The 20,260-nt window shown below is 50.7% G+C and overlaps 2 long non-coding RNA genes across 3 annotated transcripts; both read left to right on the forward strand.

Annotated features, from left to right (window-relative positions):
• Positions 1–12,135: 12,135 nt before the first annotated feature.
• Positions 12,136–18,611, forward strand: LOC123580210. Of its 2 annotated transcripts, XR_006703180.1 has the most exons (4): positions 12,136–12,473; positions 12,952–13,034; positions 14,238–14,449; positions 18,192–18,611. It is a non-coding gene; the product is annotated as an uncharacterized LOC123580210 (long non-coding RNA). The 2 variants fall into 2 exon arrangements; XR_006703179.1 differs by lacking the exon at positions 18,192–18,611 and having other exon boundaries at positions 14,238–15,719.
• LOC123580211 lies at positions 15,892–17,943 on the forward strand. The gene is made up of 2 exons (XR_006703181.1): positions 15,892–16,789; positions 17,761–17,943. It is a non-coding gene; the product is annotated as an uncharacterized LOC123580211 (long non-coding RNA).
• Positions 18,612–20,260: the final 1,649 nt, after the last annotated feature.

Raw genomic sequence — 20,260 nt, forward strand, 5'->3', positions numbered from 1 at the left:
GGCAACTTCCCACACAGGTTCTGGTCTCCAAGGACCAACCTGGCAGTTCTGCTCTCTTTCTTAACCCACTGCTCCTCCCTGCTTGCCTTGAAATCTAGGTGGAGGCCGTAAGGACTTCTTTCCCAGGGCGCATCCAAGAGAGTGGAGGAGAAGAGACATGACCTTCAGAGACAGACAGATCAGAACTCAAGTCTCAACCGGTGGGGTTTGATGAGTCACTTCGCCTCTCAGAACTTGGGCTCTTCATCTATAAAATGGAAACGAGTACTGCTCGTGAGATAAGTCATATGTAAAACTCCCCAGCTCTGTGCCTGGCACATAGTAGGTGCTTGATAAATGTTCATTTGATTCCATTGAATTTGGCTTCCATGATAGCCCCAAATCATTTCTTAGGTGGAGAGAAAATTGTGTCTGGTAAGTGTTATAATGCTCATTTTTCATTTTATAGATAAGGATACACACACACACACATGCGCGCGCGCGCGCGCATATACATGCACACAACACAAATACTGTGGAATATGGTTTGTACTATCTTGCAGTTGGAAACTTGCCTCACTTTAAGCTAGAGACTGACTTCTGGCTCCAAAGAACTTTCAGAACCAAGGAATCCACAGGGTGAGAACACACAGGCCAAGGGCCTGGGAAGTTGGATTCCAAGGCTTTCCATAGAAAGCTCGAGTTTCTGAGTTTCAAGACTATCTTTTGTCCTCTGAGCTGGAGTCACTGGCCAAGTGCTCCCCTCAGTAGGAGGTTGGTCCATAGACTGTTCATCATGGTCTTAGGAGGAAGCTGGGATCACACCCTCTGCTGCAATTGTAGAAAGAGAAGGACAGGGGAAAAGGAAGGAGTCATATCTCAGACTCTGAAGGTGAGACACGAGAGAGAGAGAGAGAGAGAGAGAGAGAGAGAGAGAGAAGCCCTTCACCCACAGCTCTCAGTCTGAGACCTTCACAAAGACAACCTTGGAGAATCTCTTCTTCCTGCCACGAAGGCCAACTGAACCCCAGAAAGTTTAATCAGGAAGGCGCTTTATATCTTACAGGCATTTAACTTAAACAATTCAGCGTTGAAACAAAAAGGAAGAGAAGAAATAAAACATTTAAGCACACCGGTGATTTTGGCCACTGACCTTCTCAGGGAGCGTCGGCACGGAGTGAGCTGGTGGGGGGAGAAGTTAACTGGCTAGTTGGGTGTCAGCTTCAAGTCCATGTGCCTTTCCATTAGTAAGTGTCTTGCAGCACCCGCTGTGATTCTGGGAGTTAAAGATTTGAACATTTTCACACAACATTGCCGTGGGTGCACATCTATTTTACCCTCTAAGTGCTCAAGTGAAGAAATGGTGAGTTATTCCAATACCGGAGAGAAAATCTGGCCTTGCGGACAGATCGAGAAAAGGTGTGTGAGCCCCCAGCCCCCAGCATGGGTCTTTGGTAGTGATTAATGATGCTTGCTAGCTCCCAATTCTTTTTTTTTTCTTCTGAGTACACAGAAGACTGTACAAGTTTGCGTTTGGGTGGGGCGTGTGATAGGTTCTAACTGATGCGTGCTGTGCGTTACTGCTGGGGCAAACTAGTTAATTGCCAGGGTGAGAGCCGCCAAAGCTGTCTCTTTCCCTTTGGCATGGTGGCAGTAGGTGGCCTCTTTGTAAGCCCGGGGTCCTAAGTGACTATGACAGGTGGTACCTCCCTGCCTACATGTGAGAAATGTGGCGCTGAGGAGAGAGAGATCTTTGTGGTTTCACCTGAGATTTGGGCTTGCTTGTTATAGTGGCATAACCCAGCACATCCTGACTGATACGGAGATTGTTTAAAGGGGAATATCGGATACTCGTGTCTGTCACCTGATGCTGTGACTTTAGAATCTGCATCGTGCTGGCTCCATTAGAGCTGTGGCAGATGCCATTTACAGAACCTGATTCTGTTCTAAGCCCTGTGCCTCGTACTTCACACACGTTATCTCCCTAAATCCTTACCGCTCCTGCATGGGATCTGTAGAATCATTCCCATCTTGCAGATGAGGAAACGAGCCTAGACTGGTTAGATATTACGTCCAATTTAAAATGGCAGGGATGAGGGGCTCCTGGGTGGCACAGTCAGTTAAGCGTCCGACTTCAGCCAGGTCACGATCACACGGTCCGTGAGTTCGAGCCCCGCGTCGGGCTCTGGGCTGATGGCTCAGAGCCTGGAGCCTGTTTCCGATTCTGTGTCTCCCTCTCTCTCTGCCCCTCCCCCGTTCATGCTCTGTCTCTCTCTGTCCCCAAAATAAATAAACGTTGAAAAAAAAATTAAAAAAAAAAATGGCAGGGATGGATTTTAAAGTTTGGTTTTCTGACACAAAGACTAGGGTTCCCTCTATTCTATTGCTTGTCCATGCCGCTTCACAACGATTTTCCCCCAAGAAAGTGCTAGGCAGCTAAGGGTTTGGCAGTGGAAGGGCTCTGCCAGGCTTTGGCCACCCTGGTGCCAGCCCGGTCGCTGCTGTGCCCCAAGCCTCCAAGTACCTGCACTTACCCCACGCCCCCCTCCTACACTAATGATATTTACCCTCCCCACCCTGGCAGGGTGTTCTACTGCCTAATTACTGTTTAGAAACCTCTGAGGGTGGAAAACACAATGTTCAGTGCTTAATGGTTAAAGGATTCGTGTCAAGTCTAGAGAAGACAGGGAGACTTGAGGACGGTTGGCACAGGGCAGGCCAGGGACACTTGGGGCTCGACCCACAAAGGTGCATTGTGTCATAGGAGCACAGGGACAGAGCGTCTATAGTGTCTGCTCAGATAAAGGCAAGATTCTTTTTTTTTTTTTTTTCAAATGTTTACTTATTTTTGAGAGAGACACAGAGTGCGAGCAGGGGAGGGGCAGAGAGAGGGGGGAGACACAGAATCCGAAACAGGCTCCAGGCTCTGAGCCGTCAGCACAGATCCCGACGTTGGGGCTTGAACCCATGAACCATGAGATCATGACCTGAGCTGAAGTCGGACGCTCAACTGACTGAGCCACCCAGGCGCCCCTAAAGGCAAGATTCTTATATCATCTGAGTCATGTGGCTGTGGGGACTGTCACCACCACTGTCTGGCACTCCTGGATCCCCCTTTGGGGCAGAACCTTCGTCTCAGTCGTGGTAGCAGACATCCAGCAGACACGCAGTACTTACTGAGCACTTACTATGTGCCCAGAACCTGGCTTGGCAGCCTGAGACTCACACAGCCACTCATTTACCCTTTGCCACCGTGGAGGTGGGCCCTTGTCCCTGTTTGGAATCTGAGGTTGAGAGGGTGAAGTGACTTGTTCAAGGACGCAGGGCTGGTGGGTGACATATCTGAACCCAGGTCTGTCTGGGTCCTAAGCCTGGGCTCTTAACCTCAAGCTGCCACGAGTCTCCTTTGAACGGAACTTGAACTTGGAAGAACAAAGCCAGGTATTTTCGGAGTCACAGCGATGTGGCTCTGAGACCTCAGACCGTGTACCTGAGCCTTTTAATCTGTCTCAGTTATAGCGACCACTTTTCTAAGGTGGGGATTGTGAGTGTATATATCTAATAAAATTTGCGGCTTTCCTAGAGGTCCTTGGGTTTTGACTTTGAAAGATAGTTCAGTGATGATCCTCCCTACCCTAGATTTAAGAAGTCATCACTCTCTTGAATATCTCCCAAGACGGGCAGCTCACTCCCCTTGCGAGGCACCCCTTTCCCAAGTTGTAGAGTATCCTGTCTTACGGAGCCCTGGCTGAGTAAAGGTGTGGCCAAGGAATGGCCTTCACCCCCAGGGGATGGGGGAAGAGGAGGAGGATGGGAGGGGGTGGGAATTTAATGGCTGCGTCCTGGTGGGTGTCCAGGGGGACGCCCCTGTGGTTGTGATGACTAGATGATGATAATGGGCCATTTTCCTAATTGGCATTAATGACACCATCTGGTCTGAACATCCACCTCCTGCTTTCTCGCCTGCCACACCTTGCTGAACCTCGGCTCTGAATGGTGACGCCTGACCTGCCGACATCCTGACCTGTCTGGCCAGCACCAGTTGGTTCTGGAAGCTGGGGCCGATGACGTGCCCGGGGTCTCTGAGGACTGGGGTTCTGGTCTCTCTTGCCCTGGACACACGTGAAAGCCTGCTTTTCTTCCGAAGTGAGCGTTATAGGCCTCCCATGGCCCAGACGATGGCCCGGAGCAGAATTCGCTCCTCACTGGTTTGACCTGGCTTCCCAGGGCTGTGCCCACAGACGGTATGGAGACAGAGAGAAGCGGAGACCTTGAGATCCACAGGCAGAGGGAGGCACAGGGGGTCAGGATGAGCAATAGGAGAGAAGGGAGGGAGGGGGAAGGAGAGAAGGAAGGGAGGGAGGCAGGAAGGAAACCACAGCACATACTTTCACAAATGTTGACTTGGGGGAGGCAGAGATCCTCAGGCACCTCCCTCCCCGCCTCTCTTCATTTTACCCGAGTTGTGCAGAGACTCTTAAGGACGAAGAGAAAATGCAGGGGTCCTAGCTCTGCCACTCAGCAGAGTCACTTCAGGCAAGTGTCTTGGCATCTCTGAGATGTAATCTTCACTGTCAAGCGGAGCTCCTCACTTCCAAATGGATATGGAGCTGCCCTGAGCCGTAGTGTCCCCGTTCTTGGCCTCTGGGGGGGGGGCTCCAGGGGAGAGCTTATGTCACACCTCACAGGTCAGGGCCCGTAGGGCCAAGGCTGGGTCGCCTCACATGAGCTGCTGCGTCTGTTGAGAACGTTTCTTGCCGCCCACGGGCACAGGCTGCCCGATACTCAGGGTCAGGCTGCTTCCTGGGGCCAGAGGGCCTGGGTGCCCCCGTGGGTCCCGGCAGCAGCTGCTGAGGGGGCAGCCGGTGACACGGGAGTGACGCTTTGCAGTGGGGCTTGGTGGGAAAGCATCGCTGGGGACAGTCACCATCTGCTGTGTGCTCTGCCCTGTGCTTTTGACTGGCACTCCTTGCATTAACTTTACCAGGTGGGTTTCATCATTCCCATTTTACTGATGAGGAAACTGAGGCATAGAGAAGTGAAAGTCACACTGTGTGTGTGTGTGTGTGTGTGTGTGTGTGTGGCTGGTGAAGCCTGTACCTCCTTTAAAGCAAAACCAGAGAAATGCTCTTGGCCATGTGAGGGGTCTGATGCTCTGAGCACACGAGAACAGAGTCCTGCACAGCCACGGCAGGCGGAGGGAGGCAGAGGGGGTGGTGGAGAGCCCCTTCTCTGCTCTGGGCTCTGGCAGGGGCCAGCTGGCAAGAGACCCCCGTCCTCCTGACCACCTCCTGGCCTCTCACCGTCCTCTGACCTGGGCTGACCGTGACTTGGGCCGTGCAAGGCTGGAAGACAGGAAACTTGCCCAAGACCACAGGCTACCAGTGGAGGGGCTGGGAGTCAAACCAGGTGGGTCTGATTCCAGGGCCACACCTTTTTCTTTCTTTCTTTCTTTCTTTCTTTCTTTCTTTCTTTCTTTCTTTCTTTCTTCTTTCTCTTTCTTTTCTTTCCTTTATCTAATTTCTTTCTCTCTTTCTTTCTTTCTTTCTTTCTTTCTTTCTTTCCTTTCCTTTAATTTCTGTCTTTCTTTCCTTTAATTTCTTTCTTTCTTTCTTTTCTTTAATTTCTTTCTTTCTTTCTTTCTTTCCTTTAACTTCTTTCTTTCTTTAATTTCTTTCTTTCTTCTTTCTTTCTTTCTTTCTTCTTTCTTTCTTTTTTTTCTTCCTTCCTTCTTTCCTTTTCTCTTTCTTTCTTTCTTTCTCTTTCCTTTCTTTCCTTCATCTAATTTCTTTTTCTATCTTTCTTTCTTTCCTTTAATTTCTTTCTTTCCTTTAATTTCTTTCTTTCTTTCCTTTAACTTCTTTCTTTCTTTCCTTTAATTTCTTTCTTTTCTTTAATTTCTTTCTTTCTTTCCTTCTTTCTTTTCTTTTCTTTCTTCCTTCCTTTCTTTCCTTTTCTCTTTTTCTTTCTTTCTTTCTTTCTTTCTTTCTTTCTTTCTTTCTTTTGTCCTTCCTTCCTCTTTCTTTCTTTCATTCTTTCATTCTTTCTTTTTTTCTTTCTTTCTTTCCTTTAATTTCTTTCTTTCTTTCTTTTCTTTAATTTCTTTCTTTCTTTCTTTTGTCTTTTCTTTCCTTCCTTCCTTCCTTTCTTTCCTCTTTCTTTCTTTTTTTCTTTTGTCCTTCCTTCCTCTTTCTTTCATTCGTTCTTTCTTTTTTCTTTCTTTCTCTCTTTCGCCCTTCTTTCCTTCCTTCCTCTTTCTTTCTTTCTTTCTTTCTACTACTTTTCTACCTTTTCTTAAAATTTTCTTTCATTGTGGGTAATACATTAACATAAAATTCACCATCTTAACCATTTTTTAAAAAGTTTAGATTCAAGTTAGTTAACATATAGTGTAGTATTGTTTTCATGAGTAGAATTCAGTGATTCACCACTTACATATAACAGCCAGTGCTCATCCCAACAAGTGCCCTCCTTAATGCCCATCCCCCATCTAGCCCATCCCCCCACCCACTTCCCTCCATCAACCCTCAGTTTGTTCTCTAGAGTTAAGAGTCTCTTATGGTTTGCCTCCCTGGTTTTAGTTGTTGTTGTTTATTTATTTTGAAAGAGAGAGAGAGAGAGAGAGACAGAGAGAGAACGAGTGCACGCATGAGCAGGGGAGAGGCAGAGAGAGAGAGAGAGAGAGAATCCCATGCAGGCTTTGAGCTGTCAGCATGGAGGTTGACACGGGGCTCGAACTCACAAGCTGTGAGATCATGACCTGAGCCAAAATCAAGAGTCCAACACTTAACCGACTGAGCCACCCAGCCACCCTGCCTCCTTCTCTGTTCCTCCCCTTCCCCTCTGTTCATCTGTTTTGTTTCTTAAATTTCACATATGAGTGAAATCATATGATATTTGTCTTTCTCTGACTGACTTATTTCACCTCTTACTTTGTTGGTGGGAATGCAAACTGGTGCAGCCACTCTGGAAAACAGTATGGACGTTCCTCAAAAAATTAAAAATAGAACTACCCAGGACCCCGCAATTGCATTACCAGGCATTTATCCAAAGGATACAAAAATGCTGATTCGAAGGGGCACATGCACCCCAACATTTATAGCAGCACTATCAATGATAGCCAAAGTATGGAAAGAGCCCAAGTGTCCTCCGACTGATGAATGGATAAAGAAGATGTGGTGTGTATATACGTGGAATATTGCTTGGTGGTCACAAAGAATGAAATCTTGCCATTTCCATCTTAACCATTTCCAGGGTGCAGCTCGGGGGCATTAAGCACATTCACACTGTTGTGCAGCCACCGTCCTCCAGGGCTCTCGACACTGATACTCTGTGCACATTAAACACTGACTCCCCACCCCCTTCCCCTCGGGCCCTGGAAGCCACCCTTCTACTCCGTCTCTACGAACTTGTCTATTCTATGTGTCTCGTGTAAGTGGAATCATAGAGCACTTGTGTTTTTGTTTCCGGTTACTTCCCTCAGCATCATGCCTTCAACTTTTGTCCAGATTGCAGCATGGGTCAGAATCTCCTCCCTTTTTGAGGCTGGAAAATATTCCCTGTATGGAGAGACCACATTTTGTTGATCTGCTCATCTGCTGATGGACACCCTGGCCGCTTCCCTGTTTCAGAGATTATGAGTTATGTTGTTATGAACACAGGTGGGCAAGAGGCCTTGCATGCTTCACCTGTCCACCGTGTGGTTGCCAGCTTCCCGGAGGTCTCCATTTGCCATCAACCTGAAGGCGTGTTATCACTATCACGTCTTTGAGGCTGCAGGATGGGGGCATTGTTTTCCCAAAGCTGCTATGCAAGATTATCAATCATTCTTTGCAAACCCATGCTGTGTCCCCCCCGCCCCCTCCCCAAACACTCATGGGGCAGACTCACTCATCAGGCTGAAGAAGGGGCCGAGCGGGAGAGGTGAGGGATGGGTGAAGCCTTGGGGTAGTTTGAGAAACAGCAAACTAGCAGCCGATCTCCGAGCCCAAGAAGCAGAAGTCAGAGATACTGCCCTGCTCTGTCCAGCAGCTGGCTGGGGACACTTTCTATCTGACATGTGGGCTGTGGACCAGACAGGTCGTCTGGAGTGAGTCGTGCTCCCAAAGTAAGATATCCAGGTTGCCTTGTGTCATTGTGTTATTGCTTAATTTCTGCTTTTACCCCTACTTATCCCCTGTTCCCAAAGGCTGGTTCTCCATAGCCAGCACTATTCCCCACGACCCAGGAGGACATAAAATTTGGACTAAGTGCTACCTGCCTCGGAGACCCACTGAAAATAGAGGCAGTTCCCCATGTCTCGGTCCTGACCATAGCTAGTTTCCCCAACTCCTGCTCCCGCCACCCTGCGCCTCCTCCTGTCTCCCCTCACCCTTCAGTGTGTTCCCAGCACGCTCCACACTTGAGCCCATGATGTCAAAGACCTCCTTTTGGACACAAGTTTTTATTTAACCTTGAGATCAGAGAATCTGTCCTCGGACGGAAGTCTGTCTCTGATGTGGTGTGCCCTGGGCCCTCTTTTGCCCGGGCCCCACAGACAGGGCAAGGCAAAATCGGTGTTGATAAACCAATCATTCATCCATTCCTTTATATCGATGTTAATTCAGCACCACTATCAGCAGAAATAAGAATTAGAATACAGGGGCGCCTGGGTGGCTCAGCCGATTAAGTGTCTGACTCTTGATTTCAGCTCGGGCTGTGACCTCGCAGTTGTGAGATTGAGCTCTGCGTCGGGCTCCCCACTGAGCGTGGAGCCTGCTTGCAGTTCTCTCTCTCTCCCTCTCCCCTCAAAATAAATAAATAAACATTTGGAAAAAAAAAGATAAGAACACAATGATAGTTAATGAGGGGGAAGTTAACCAGGAGGCTGTATCTGAAATGCATTTCACTGGGACTGGGGACTCAGGTGTGATTTTTTTTTTTTTTTTCAACGTTTATTTATTTTTGGGACAGAGAGAGACAGAGCATGAACGGGGGAGGGGCAGAGAGAGGGGGAGACACAGAATCGGAAACAGGCTCCAGGCTCTGAGCCATCAGCCCAGAGCCCGACGCGGGGCTCGAACTCCCGGACCGCGAGATCGTGACCTGGCTGAAGTCGGACGCTTAACCGACTGCGCCACCCAGGCGCCCCCAGGTGTGATTTTTTAGGAGGCACTGATGTGTGAGTTGAAATCTGAACTAGGAGTAGGAATTTGCTAGAGAAACAAAAGTATTCCAGGTTCTGGAAGGTACACGTGCAAAGGCCGTGAGGTAGGAGAGAGCATGGGGGCTTTGCGGGAACCTCAAGAAGTTTAGACAGGCTTAGGGGTTGTTTGTAAAGGACAATGTGTATGGAAGAATCAGGCTGGAAGGTCCCTTAGCTTGTAAGGTACAGATTCCTCAGGGTCTTGTCCACTGGTTTTTTCTTTTTCATCACATAATCCTTTTTCTAGAGAGTAAAGGCCATCTCAGAGGTAAATTATTGCAGAGGAGGAGCACAGATTGAAAGTATGGTTAACTTCGACTTTTTCTGGTGCCTTGCCTTCACACTTAAAGTAATCTCTGTGGGTGTCCCCTTGACTTCTGAGTCTGGTTCTCCTCCCTCAGGTTCCTGTCCCCGCCTACATGGCCCCCCACTTTTCTAGTTTCTCACCTAGCCACCTTTATGCTCTTCTTTGGTGAACATCACCCCTTCCTCCCTGTGAGTTACAAGTTGCAGTGCACAGGCATGGCTAGGCAGACCCCTCTGCTGCCACAAAGAGAATGAATGCGAGGAAGACAGCAGGGCTGGAGAGAGACCAGTTAGGGGGTGTTGGGGTCTCCCTGGACTGGGGTAGTGGCAGAGTGGGTGCAGAGGAGAAGTTAGGTGTCAGAGGGCTTCAGGAGGTCTTTCAGATGGCTTGGGTGTGGTTTGGATGGACCTTTGGATGGACACAGACACTGAAGAAGAAACACAGGGAGGAGAGGACGGACAGTGGAGAGGGGCTGGAGACCAACGTGTATGTGACAAGTGAGATGACTCATTTTCAGAAATGGCAAATAAAATCAGTGCTGTCTAGTTAACAACAGGTTTACAACCTATTGGAAATATGTACGAACCATCCGTCCACCCACAATGGAGTCCCAAACCCTTAGACATTTCACTTCCTGGTTCGTCTCCCCCCACTCCATTTCGTGGACTATTTCCGTGGGATTTGCAATGAGCATGAGTCAAAGAACTGAAGTGCCACCTCAAGGAATGTACTTTTTGCCTTACGTGGGCATAGGGGACCTCTGGGTAAGGCTGTAACCTCTGCAGTCCTCAGCCAATGAGGAATCAGGGGAGGGACTTGCATGCCAGGAGACAAATTGCCTTGCTGCGACTGCCTGATTGTGCCTGTCCATTAGACACCCGCTCTTGCAAGGACGGTGATTAAAGCCTTGCTTCACTGTGCTCCCCTTCGATTGGGGCAGTGGGCACACGGCACAACCTTGGGCAAGTCATTTAACCCTCTGATCTTCAGTTATTCCACCTGCAAAGCGGGGATGAACAGTCACCCTATGTCGCAAGGTGGCCGGGAGAATGAAACGAACAATGGTCAGTACTGTGATGGGCACCGGCCAGCTCTCTCCCACTGCTACTCGAATAGACTCTGATATGTTCCAATAAATGCATGGTTACCACAGGTCCGAAGTCTAGAAGGAGCAGGGACGGGAGATTCACTTTCGTGGGGTCATCGCTCCTGCCCGCAGGGTAAATGTCTGCAGGGTTCACGTCGAAGCATTGAAGAGCATCAGCTCTCCACAGATAGCGGTGGGTTCTTTGAAGGAACGTATCAGAATGCAAGCAATTAATATGCCAATTGCAAACTAAGTTACTGCACTCAGCAGACCTTCCCCAGGGGACAAGTTGTTGGTAGCGCTTGAGAATTTAGCTTGAGTTACCGTATGAGTTCGAGAGCCATAAAACTACAGATCACCTTTTTTGAAAACGTGCAGTTCACTTCTTATTCTGACTGGTCTTCCCTCCCGTTAGCCTGGATTAATGCAGTGTCTGGAATCATTTCGAACTCACTTGTGTTTTAGTTCTCAATGGCAGGTGGCTGTGCTCTAAGGTGGGGATTGGGGGACACGCTCCTCTGTCTCCAGGGAGTCTGTCTGAGTAGCCGTGGGCGGCGGATGTTGTGAATTAAGATGATAAACCCAAGACCCCTCACCAGGCTCCAGGCTGACCATTTCTCCAGCCCACAGAGACAGACCAGTTGAACCAGAAGGCTTGAGAAAGGGGGCCTAGTGACAGAGGGGAGGAGAGGACAAAGAGGTAGGCCCTCTCTATCAGTTCTCTCTTGCTGTGTAAGGCACTGCCCCAGACTCGGTGGTTCAGGGCAGCGGCTCATCTGACTGGAGGCTTCTCTGCTGGGCTCACCATGGGGCTCCATCCAGTTTGGCCCCGGGCCCCGCCTGGAAGTCTTGGATGCCTGAGCCTCCTCCAATGCCTGGGTCATCCTGACCTTCCCCTTGTTGCCAAACCGGATCACGTGGCCAATGCCAGCGTCCGTGTGGGCGAGGGGACCACATTAGTGTGGGTTCTGAGAAGGGGGATTTATTTGTTGGGGTCGCTACTAAGAAGATCTACTCCGGGAATCTACGCACTGTTTCCAAGATTCCAAGGGCTCACTGAATCACGGGACAGCGATGATGAGGATGCTGGTAATAACCCTAATACTACGATTAATAATGTATACCTTCTTCTTTAGTGCTTATTAAGTCCTGGGGCCTAAATAACGCGTTCGCTATTTAATCTCAGCAATTCTGCGAGATCAGGGCTGCTCCCGGGTTACGGAGGAGGAAACCGAGGTTTGAAAGGTGACGTTTGTTTCTCGAAGTGCATCTAGAGGCTGTAATTCTCTCTGAAGGGGGAGAGGCCTGTGGGGGCAGAGCGGGCGTGGCATCGTCCCACTCTGGCCCGGAGATCTCAGGACAAAGCCAAATCACCGTTTGCAAAGAGGGCCCTTGGATTTGTCGAAACGTAAGCAGCTTTCACCAAATAGCGGTTTGAGGAGCTGAGATGGTGTGAATCAGAAACACGAGGCTGATGTTTGTCTCCATCCTCGTGGGGGTTTGGCAGGCTCTGAGTTCCCTTGGCAGGCGGGATTCGGCCTCCGTCAAAACCTGGAGGTCTGGCAGAATAGCGTAGACCTTCCGGTCAGGCCAGGCCTCCCTTCCTGCCGTTCAAATCCCAGTCCCAGCCTCTTGCGGCTTCTGGCTTCTCCTGCTGCCTCTCCCGGCCCTTGAGCCCCGAGGACAGAACAGCAGGAGGCGTCCGCACAGCCCCGTCCCCGGCAGAGAAAGACGGCACAGAGCATGATTTCCTGGAGCCCAGTCAAGGAGCAGTTCCCTGGTGCCAGGAAACCCAGCGACGGAAACTGTGGCTGCGGGACCCATCCACGGGACGTGCTGTCGGGAATAAGCCCGGAGAGAGGAGGAGTGCGGCCGAACAGAAGGGCCAGACCTGCCCCGGGGGCGCCGACCAGGAGGTGACCTCTGCCGGGTTCCTTTAAGACCGTGGGATGTAATTCTGAGAAAAAGCGGCTTTCGGGCAGAAAGTGTTTAGAGCAGACCGGGTTCATCAGGCTTTTCTCTAATTGCACACCTTCTCAGAGCCTTCACTCTCTGAGGTGAAGTCCAAGGTGGGAGCAAGGGCTGTAGCAGATTCAGGCTCATCTGACAGAGGAGCACAGTGCTGGGCATTTTGTGGGACTGCTGTTCTACGGGGACGCACCGGAAGGAAGGCGTGCCGGTGTCCCTGCAAGTGTCAGAACACAAGCTCCGTGACGCGGGGATCTCATCTGCTTTACCCGTGTCCCCACAGTCGAGTACGATGTCCGGCACAGTAAAGAGTGGATCAATCAATCAGTCGATGTGTGCAGGGCTCTCTGCTTTCTTCGTTCTTGTTTCTCTCCCTTCCTGCAAAGCCATGTCCTCCCAACCTTCCTTCTTGTTCTTCCTTCCAAGTGTTTACCGTGACAAGCTCTGTGCCGATCCCGGGGACACATTAGTGAAAGAAAACAGGCCTGCTGTGTGCTCACTAATCGCGGGTGAGTAGCTGGAGAAGGTGAGAGAGGGGGGATGGGGTGGGGGCTGCCCAGACCCCCTCACGGCAGGCTGGTGGCTGGCTCATCTGGGGCAGACCTCGGTCTCCTCCTTGCTTCCGTTGATACCCTTAACATCCCATTGTCCCGAGGTCCCAGAAACCCCAGACCCGGCAAAGCAGGCCAGTAGCCCCTCACGGCTCCCCCAGTTTTCCTTGCCCGCTGCTGCAGGAACAAGCCACTGGCCTGTGAACTCTGCGAGAGCATGGCCACATCAGTCGTGTTCCCCAGGGCACCTCCAGGTCTGGCTGGGACGTGGCACTAAGGAACGTGGGACGAGAGATGAGGTCCCGGGGATGAGGCTGGTTTAAAGCAAAGGCCCACAGCCAGAGGTGAGGGAGAAACAAAAGGGGCAGGGGATGTTCTGGGACGTTCTGGGACGTTCTGGAGTTCCCGGCCACGGACGCAGCTCTGGGGATCCAGATGCTTCTCCTGTGAGGGCCGCAGGATGTCCTTCCTAGCCTTAGTCTCTCCTGTCCCTTATTGATCCCCAAGGCTGCAGCTCAGTCGGTGCCCCTCTTTCTCCTTTCCTCATCAACTCTTCTTCCGGGGATCCAGAAAGGTCTCTTGGCCCCTTAGGGAGCTTTGCAGGTGCCATCAAGGAAGAGAGGTGTTGTTACTCTGAAGGGAGAAAGCTCATGTGGGTTTAAGGTAACCCCAGCTTGCTCCCTATTGGCTGAATGCTTCAGGTCTTAGAGAGTCACCGGGGGTCCCTGGGGCCGTTCCTAATCCCCTGTCTGCCCTTAGTGCCTGCATCTGGTGGTGACAGTGTTTGGTTTATCAGGTAGATGATGGAGCTCCCCTTGCTGGATTCAGGGCAAGGATCTGAAAGTGTGGGGAAGGTCAACGTTGTCTTAACCTAAGTGTGAAATCTGCTTCAGACCACAGTGAGGTGATTATGAGGGATGTGGTTTGAGAGGGCTTCCCCTAGGACTGAGCCGACACGAGGTTCAGGGCGCTGGGCTACTCCATACAATCCTGCAAGGGGCGGCCGGAGGGGGGGGGTTGCTGCCCACTTTACAGATGAAGAAACTGAGTCCCAGAGAACAAATGTGACATGTCCAATTTGCTGAAATGGGGTTTGAAATCAGGAGTGGCAAATCTGAAGCCAAGGTGACTTTCAGACCACCCTCTGTCTCCTGTGATCAGAACGATGTGTGCCTGCTGAGGCAGCCTCCCTTGGGAACCTTGGTGACGGAAGGGGAAGGCCCAGAGGAGAGTATGACCAAAAGGCCATGTGGTGAGGAGAGAGGAGGAAAGTTACTCCTTCGTTCATTCAGATAATACTGAGCATCTATGTGACTGAAATGCCGGAGATCCAGCAAAGCGATACCCAGCTCTTGGCCTTGGAGACTCAGTAGGTGAGTCAGATATTTTTCAAGTATTACACAGAAAGTATAAATCGCATCCGTGGGCAGTTGTCTGAAGGAGAAATACAAGACACTAAGAGAGATTCTGAGAGGGCTGTGGCATGGTCAAGGGGATCATCAAGGTGGCTTCCCTGAGGAAGGAATGCTTTAACTGAGATCTCAGACAGGAGAAGGAATCAGCAAAGTGAGTGTGAGTGTGGAAGGGGAGGAGCAGGAAATGTTTCAGAGAGTCAAAAACACATGCAAAGTCCCTGTGGCAGGAGACATCTTGGTGCTCTCTGGAGACAGAGAGCAAAGGGTCGGGGTGAGGTCCTGAAGTTAGAGCATAGGAAGCCAATGAAATATCTCAAGCAAAGGAGGGGACATGATTCTATTTAAGTTTGGAAAAAGATTCCCCTGACTCCTGTGTAGGAGGATTTGCTTCCTCTTAACCATTGAGAGTAGGCTTGGCAAGAAGGGACTGGGAACTAACGGGCAAGTCAATTTCTTTGGCCAGGCTTCAGTTTCCCCCCTCTCCATAGTGAGTTTGGCTTCAGCAGTTGATCATTTTCACCTAGAGCAGATGTTCTGCTGGCCTTCCTCACTCCCTGAGCTGCCTCTCAACAGGACACGGAGTACCATTTACTATGAACCCTTCAAAAGTGAGTTTCCATGTACACATGGACACATATCTGTAAACCCCTGGAAAGCAGAGAGGAGCTGCTGTCTTGGGAGCACCATCCAGTGCTATCTACGAAACCTAAATGTGCTGGGGTGTGCAGATTCTACCACTTGGCATCGACTTTTGAGAACTACCTGCAGTGGGCAAAAGAAGAGTGTGGGTGGGTGTTCATGTTAACATTGTTTATGAGCAATGCAAACCCTGGAGTCTGGACTTGGCAACTGGTAAAGACTAGGGCACACGCCCAGTATGGGATACTAAGTAGCCATTAAAAGAACTAAGTGGAACCTTTGGGGGCTCAACGGGCAAATCTCCCAAGCATTGTGATGGATGAAAAAAGCAAGTTGTAGAAAGATACAGTGTGCAGCGCTAAGAATAGAAATGCCCCCTTCCCTCCCCCAACTCGGCCCCTAGGCTTTACTATGAGCTTCTATGTAACACATAACACCATACAAAGAACAGAGATTTGCAAGAGAAATAATTGACACTAGGGGTTGCCTCTGGAGTGGATCAGGATTGGAGGTACCGGCCTTCCCAGTAATATTCTACTCTTTTTAAAAAGAAGGATGCATTGGGACACCTGGCTGGCTCCGTCGGTTAAGCGTCTGACTCTTGATTTCAGGTTCTCTTGATTTCACAGTTTGTGAGATCGAGCCCCGCGTCGGGCTTTGCGCTGACAGGGTGCAGCTTGCTTGGGATTCTCTCTCTCTCCCCCTCTCTCTCTGCCCCTGCCCTGCTTGTACTCTCTCTCTCTCTCTCTCTCTCTCTCTCTCTCTCAAAAATAAATAAATAAATTTAAAAAAGAAGGGTGCATTTATAGATTTCTATGTAACTTAAAAGTACTTAAAAAAATAACAGGGCTCTTCAACATGCTGGGGAAAATATTGACTAGATTTGCTGCTGCAAAGGGGTGGCTTCCTGTTTCTCGTGTTCTATATTTGATTGTCTTTACATTGTTCAGAACGAGAATATATTTACACACTCATGGTGCAATAACACGAGGAAAAATGAAGCAGTTCTTCTCATTTAGTCTTCTCTAGCTCCTTAGCCAGGAGCGCTCGGGGGGGAACTGAGGCCCAGAAACCCATGTGACTGCAAGCCAGCCTGCAGTGAGTCAGTGAGTGAGGGAAGAAAAGGCCATCCCAGAGCCCGCTGAGTCACGTGATGCCGAACACAGCAAACTGGCTTGTTTTGCAACCCAGGCAGGCCCTTTAACCACAAGCCTGCTGGCCGGCCCCATGCAGGGGCGGGGGGGGGGGGGCGGTGTGGGGGAGAGTGGAGACGATGCCAGTAGTCTCCCCTCCATGAGTCATGCTCCTTCCCGCAATAGTTAGGGGAGGATGTGGAGATGATGGGCTGGGGAGTAGAGGCTACTGCCTTTAGACCCTGCCGGGCTGGGTGCCCCAGAGGGTGACGGGCCCGGGGCCCTTGGGGAAGTCCCAAAGGGGCTCCTGCTCCCTTGTGTAGATTACTAGAAGCACGGACGTTTGCATCAGACCACCGCTGTGAGTGCCTGCGTGGTGACCAAAAGGACGAGGGCTTTCGGGGGCTTTCACTGACCACTGAGAGCCTGTGGATGTGCAGGCCACTGTGCTCACGGGCCAGGAGAATTCCTAAGGCAGGGTTTGCTGGCTCTTTTCTACAGAGGAGGAAACTGAGCCTCCGTGGAGGTAAGTGACTTGTCCAAGGTGTAAGGTCCAAGCTGCAAAGTGGCTGCAATGGGATGAAGTCAGATGTGGCTGAATTCAAAGCCCAGATGGCTTTCCTTGCCCTCTGTTGCTTCCAGAAAGGCGTGTGCTCACAGGTATGTGTGCTTGGAAGCCACTCCTCACGGGTCACACTCCCGGGTTTGCTTGTGGAAAGGAAGGTCGGGTAGGGGAAGTGGGAAATCCTCCGAGGTGGCAGCAAGAACCTGGCACTTCTGAGCACCCACTTCTCTGGCCAGGTGCTGGACCGAGTGCTTTACTTTCGTGGGCTCCTCAGTCCCTTCAACAACTAGCAAAACAGGTGTCTTTGTGCTAAGGACGGGCACACTGAGGCTCAGGGAGCGAAATGACTAACTGCACGGCTAGTGAGACGAGGCAGAGTTCGAAACGGGGTCTGTCCGATTCCAAAACCTCCCCCCCGTACTTACCCGTAGGCCCTTTCCCCCTGCAGACATATGAGGCCCAGGTCTCAGCTCTCCCTTTGCTCCGCAGTCTGATCCTTGTCCACCAAGCAAGTCCTCTTTCGCGCTCGACACCCCACGCGGCATCGCCTCCTCCAGGAAGCCTTCCTCAGCTCCAAAGCAAGGGGTTCTCACGGTGCCCCCACAGCTCCCTGACCACACGTGTCGTTATTACCCGTGGTTTTGTGACTCTTCCTGCTTGTCTTTCCAGAGGACTGTGAGCTCTTTTAGGGTAGAGACGATGTGATGGTGCATTTTATGTGTCAACTTGACAGGGCTAAGGGGTGCCAGTGAAGCACTTGTAGGTGTGTCTGTGAGGGTATCTCTGGAAAAGATTAGCAGAATCAGTAGACAGAGTAAGAAGATGGGGCGGGGGGCGTGATCCAACCTGTCGAGGGCCCGACCAGAAGGAAAAGGCAGCGTGAGGGTGACTTTGTCTCCACTTGAGCTGAGACGTCCATCTTACCCTCTCAGACCTCGGAGCTCCTGGCTCTTGGGCTTTCCAGCTCCCAGTGGGGCTTCTCAGACCTTCAGCCTTCGGCTGAATCTCACCACCCTCTTTCCGGCTACTCCAGCTTGTAGATGGCAGCTTGCGGGATTTCTCAGCCTTGGCAATCACGTCAGCCAGCTCCTAGAATAAATTTCCTCTTACATGCACATCTCTGTAGAGTCTATTGGTTCTGTTTCTCTGGAGGACCCAAACTAATACAGATGATAGCACGTTCACCAACAACTTTTAACACCCTTTGGTCATATTTTCCATCCAAGGCTAGGGCAGTGGTTATGCCGTGAGCCTTATCAACCCATAGATCTGGGTTCGAATCTGGTCTGGGTGGTGTTGTGTCAATAACTTGACTTCTCTCCATTCCGTCTACAAAATGGAGATTCTAATGTTTACTTCTCAGTGTCAGTGGAGGGATTGAGTGAGACGTTTATGGAGAGTGCTGAACACGGTGTCTGACGCACAGAGTGCATTAACATCAGTAGCCTCCCAGCCTAGCCCGGTCAGAGGTCAGCAGATGACGGGCTGGGAGGAAATATGGCTGTCCTTCGGTGTGGCTGCCCCCAGGCCGGGGTGAGGACCGTATTCCAAGCTCTGAGTGATGCCCGTCGTTTATAATGGCATCCTCTGAATAGATCATTCCTTATTTCCCAGAGGGGGGTGATTTACGCCCAAACTTACAGACGCAGAAAAGGAGTGAGAAGGTGAGCTGAATCGACCTGTAAACCAAAATTCACATACAAGTAATATGAAGAATAAACAAGCATTTAAAAAATGTTCACTCGTCTTCTTTTTTTAATGTTTATTTTTATTTTTGACAGCACAAGCAGGGGAAGGGGGAGGGGCAGAGAGAGACTGGGGACAGAGGATCTGCAGTGGGGTCTGACCGAAGAGAGCCCGATGCGGGGCTCGAACCCACAAACTGCCGAGATCGTGACCTGAGCCCGAGTCAGAAGCTCAACCGACTGAGCCACCCCGGCGCCCCCAAAAATGTTCATTCTTAATTCTGTCTGAGGGAATTACAATAACTTACATCAATCACCTAAGGAAAAAAAAAATTATGCAATGATGCCCAATTCTAGTGAGGTTGGGTCGAAAAATCATATACACAAACACTGCTTGTGACCATCCAAATTCTTACAAACTTCGGGGATGATGTGACAATTTATTGTCGCACCCTGGTATTTATCCCGAGAAAAGAATGTCGAAGGAAGGAATAGGCGTAAGCAGAGATGTTTGCTGCATCAGTGTCTATCGGGGCAAGCATCTGGGTAACCCTCAGAGGATCATTTACAGGGGACTGGTAGGGGAAGCGGGGACATCAAGGGACTTGTCAACAGTGTCAGTGATGGAGGTCTCGTTGAAACATGCAAGCTGTTTATTACACAATTACCAGGAAAGTAAAATGTGACCTGGAATTTACTCTGCGAAAGCAAGAGTGTCACGTTTGGGTAAATGTGAGCGAGGGCAGGGAGGCAAAAAGAAAGAGTCGTTGTGGCAGGGGTGGGGGAGGGGCTGTGGGTGGCTTCGGATGTTGGTCTTGAATTGAGTCACTATTTCTGGGGCACGCTATAAGTGGCCGGGAGCAGTCCCCTCACCCTGGGATTTCATACCCAGATTCCTTCCTGCCAAGCTGCCCAGCCTCTCTGTGGCTTTCCGGCAGCCAGATCACCCCAGCAGGCCAATACCGCTTCTGTGCTAACCTCAAGGTGCAAACACACGTGATGGCCTCTTGTCTGGCCTCCGAAAGAGGACTGGTCTTCACCAGGGACTTCCAGGAAGCCAAAGCACTCCAATCTGGACTGGAAGCTTCTCCCTTGAGGTGCTTTCCGGCACTGGTCAGCAGGGGCTGGTCTTGCAAAATGGCTCCTGAGAGCACTTTCCATAGAGGCAGAGAGCCCTGCACGGGAGGGAGGCTGCGTGAGTCCTAATGGGGCTGATGGGAGTCCCATTAAGTTAGGGACTTTCACCGCCCAAAAAGCACACGTGGGAGTCATGCACTTTTGCCCACAGGACCATTTCGAACTTTAGACAAAGCGAAGTCATGGATGAAACCATTTCTATCTGGACGGAACTCCAGAGGGACTCTCAGAGCGGGAGGGAAAGTGTTCAGCTCCCCAGCAGCCTTCTTCCCAGGATCCTCTTTGGTCTGGCTGATGCCCATCGGTGTCGGATGCAGGCCCTGCCCCCTGCTGCCACAGGTCTCTGTCACAGACGGCCTCTGCCTGTGCCCAGCTGCAGAGGACAGGCATCCATTCCCAGTCAACCCCGGCCCTGCCCCAAATCCTGGTCTTCCAACCTGCATGACCAAGTAGCTGGAGACTGATTTGCCTTCATTGCCTGCCTACCTTCCTTCTTCCTTCCTTCCTTCCTTCTTTCTTTCCTGCCTGCCTGCCTTCCTGCCTTCCTGCCTGCCTGCCTGCCTTCTTCCTTCCTCCTGCCTGCCTTCTTGCCTGCCTTCCTGCCTGCCTG

This window comes from Leopardus geoffroyi, chromosome A3 (assembly GCF_018350155.1).
Source record: "Leopardus geoffroyi isolate Oge1 chromosome A3, O.geoffroyi_Oge1_pat1.0, whole genome shotgun sequence".
Lineage (NCBI taxonomy): Eukaryota > Metazoa > Chordata > Mammalia > Carnivora > Felidae > Leopardus > Leopardus geoffroyi.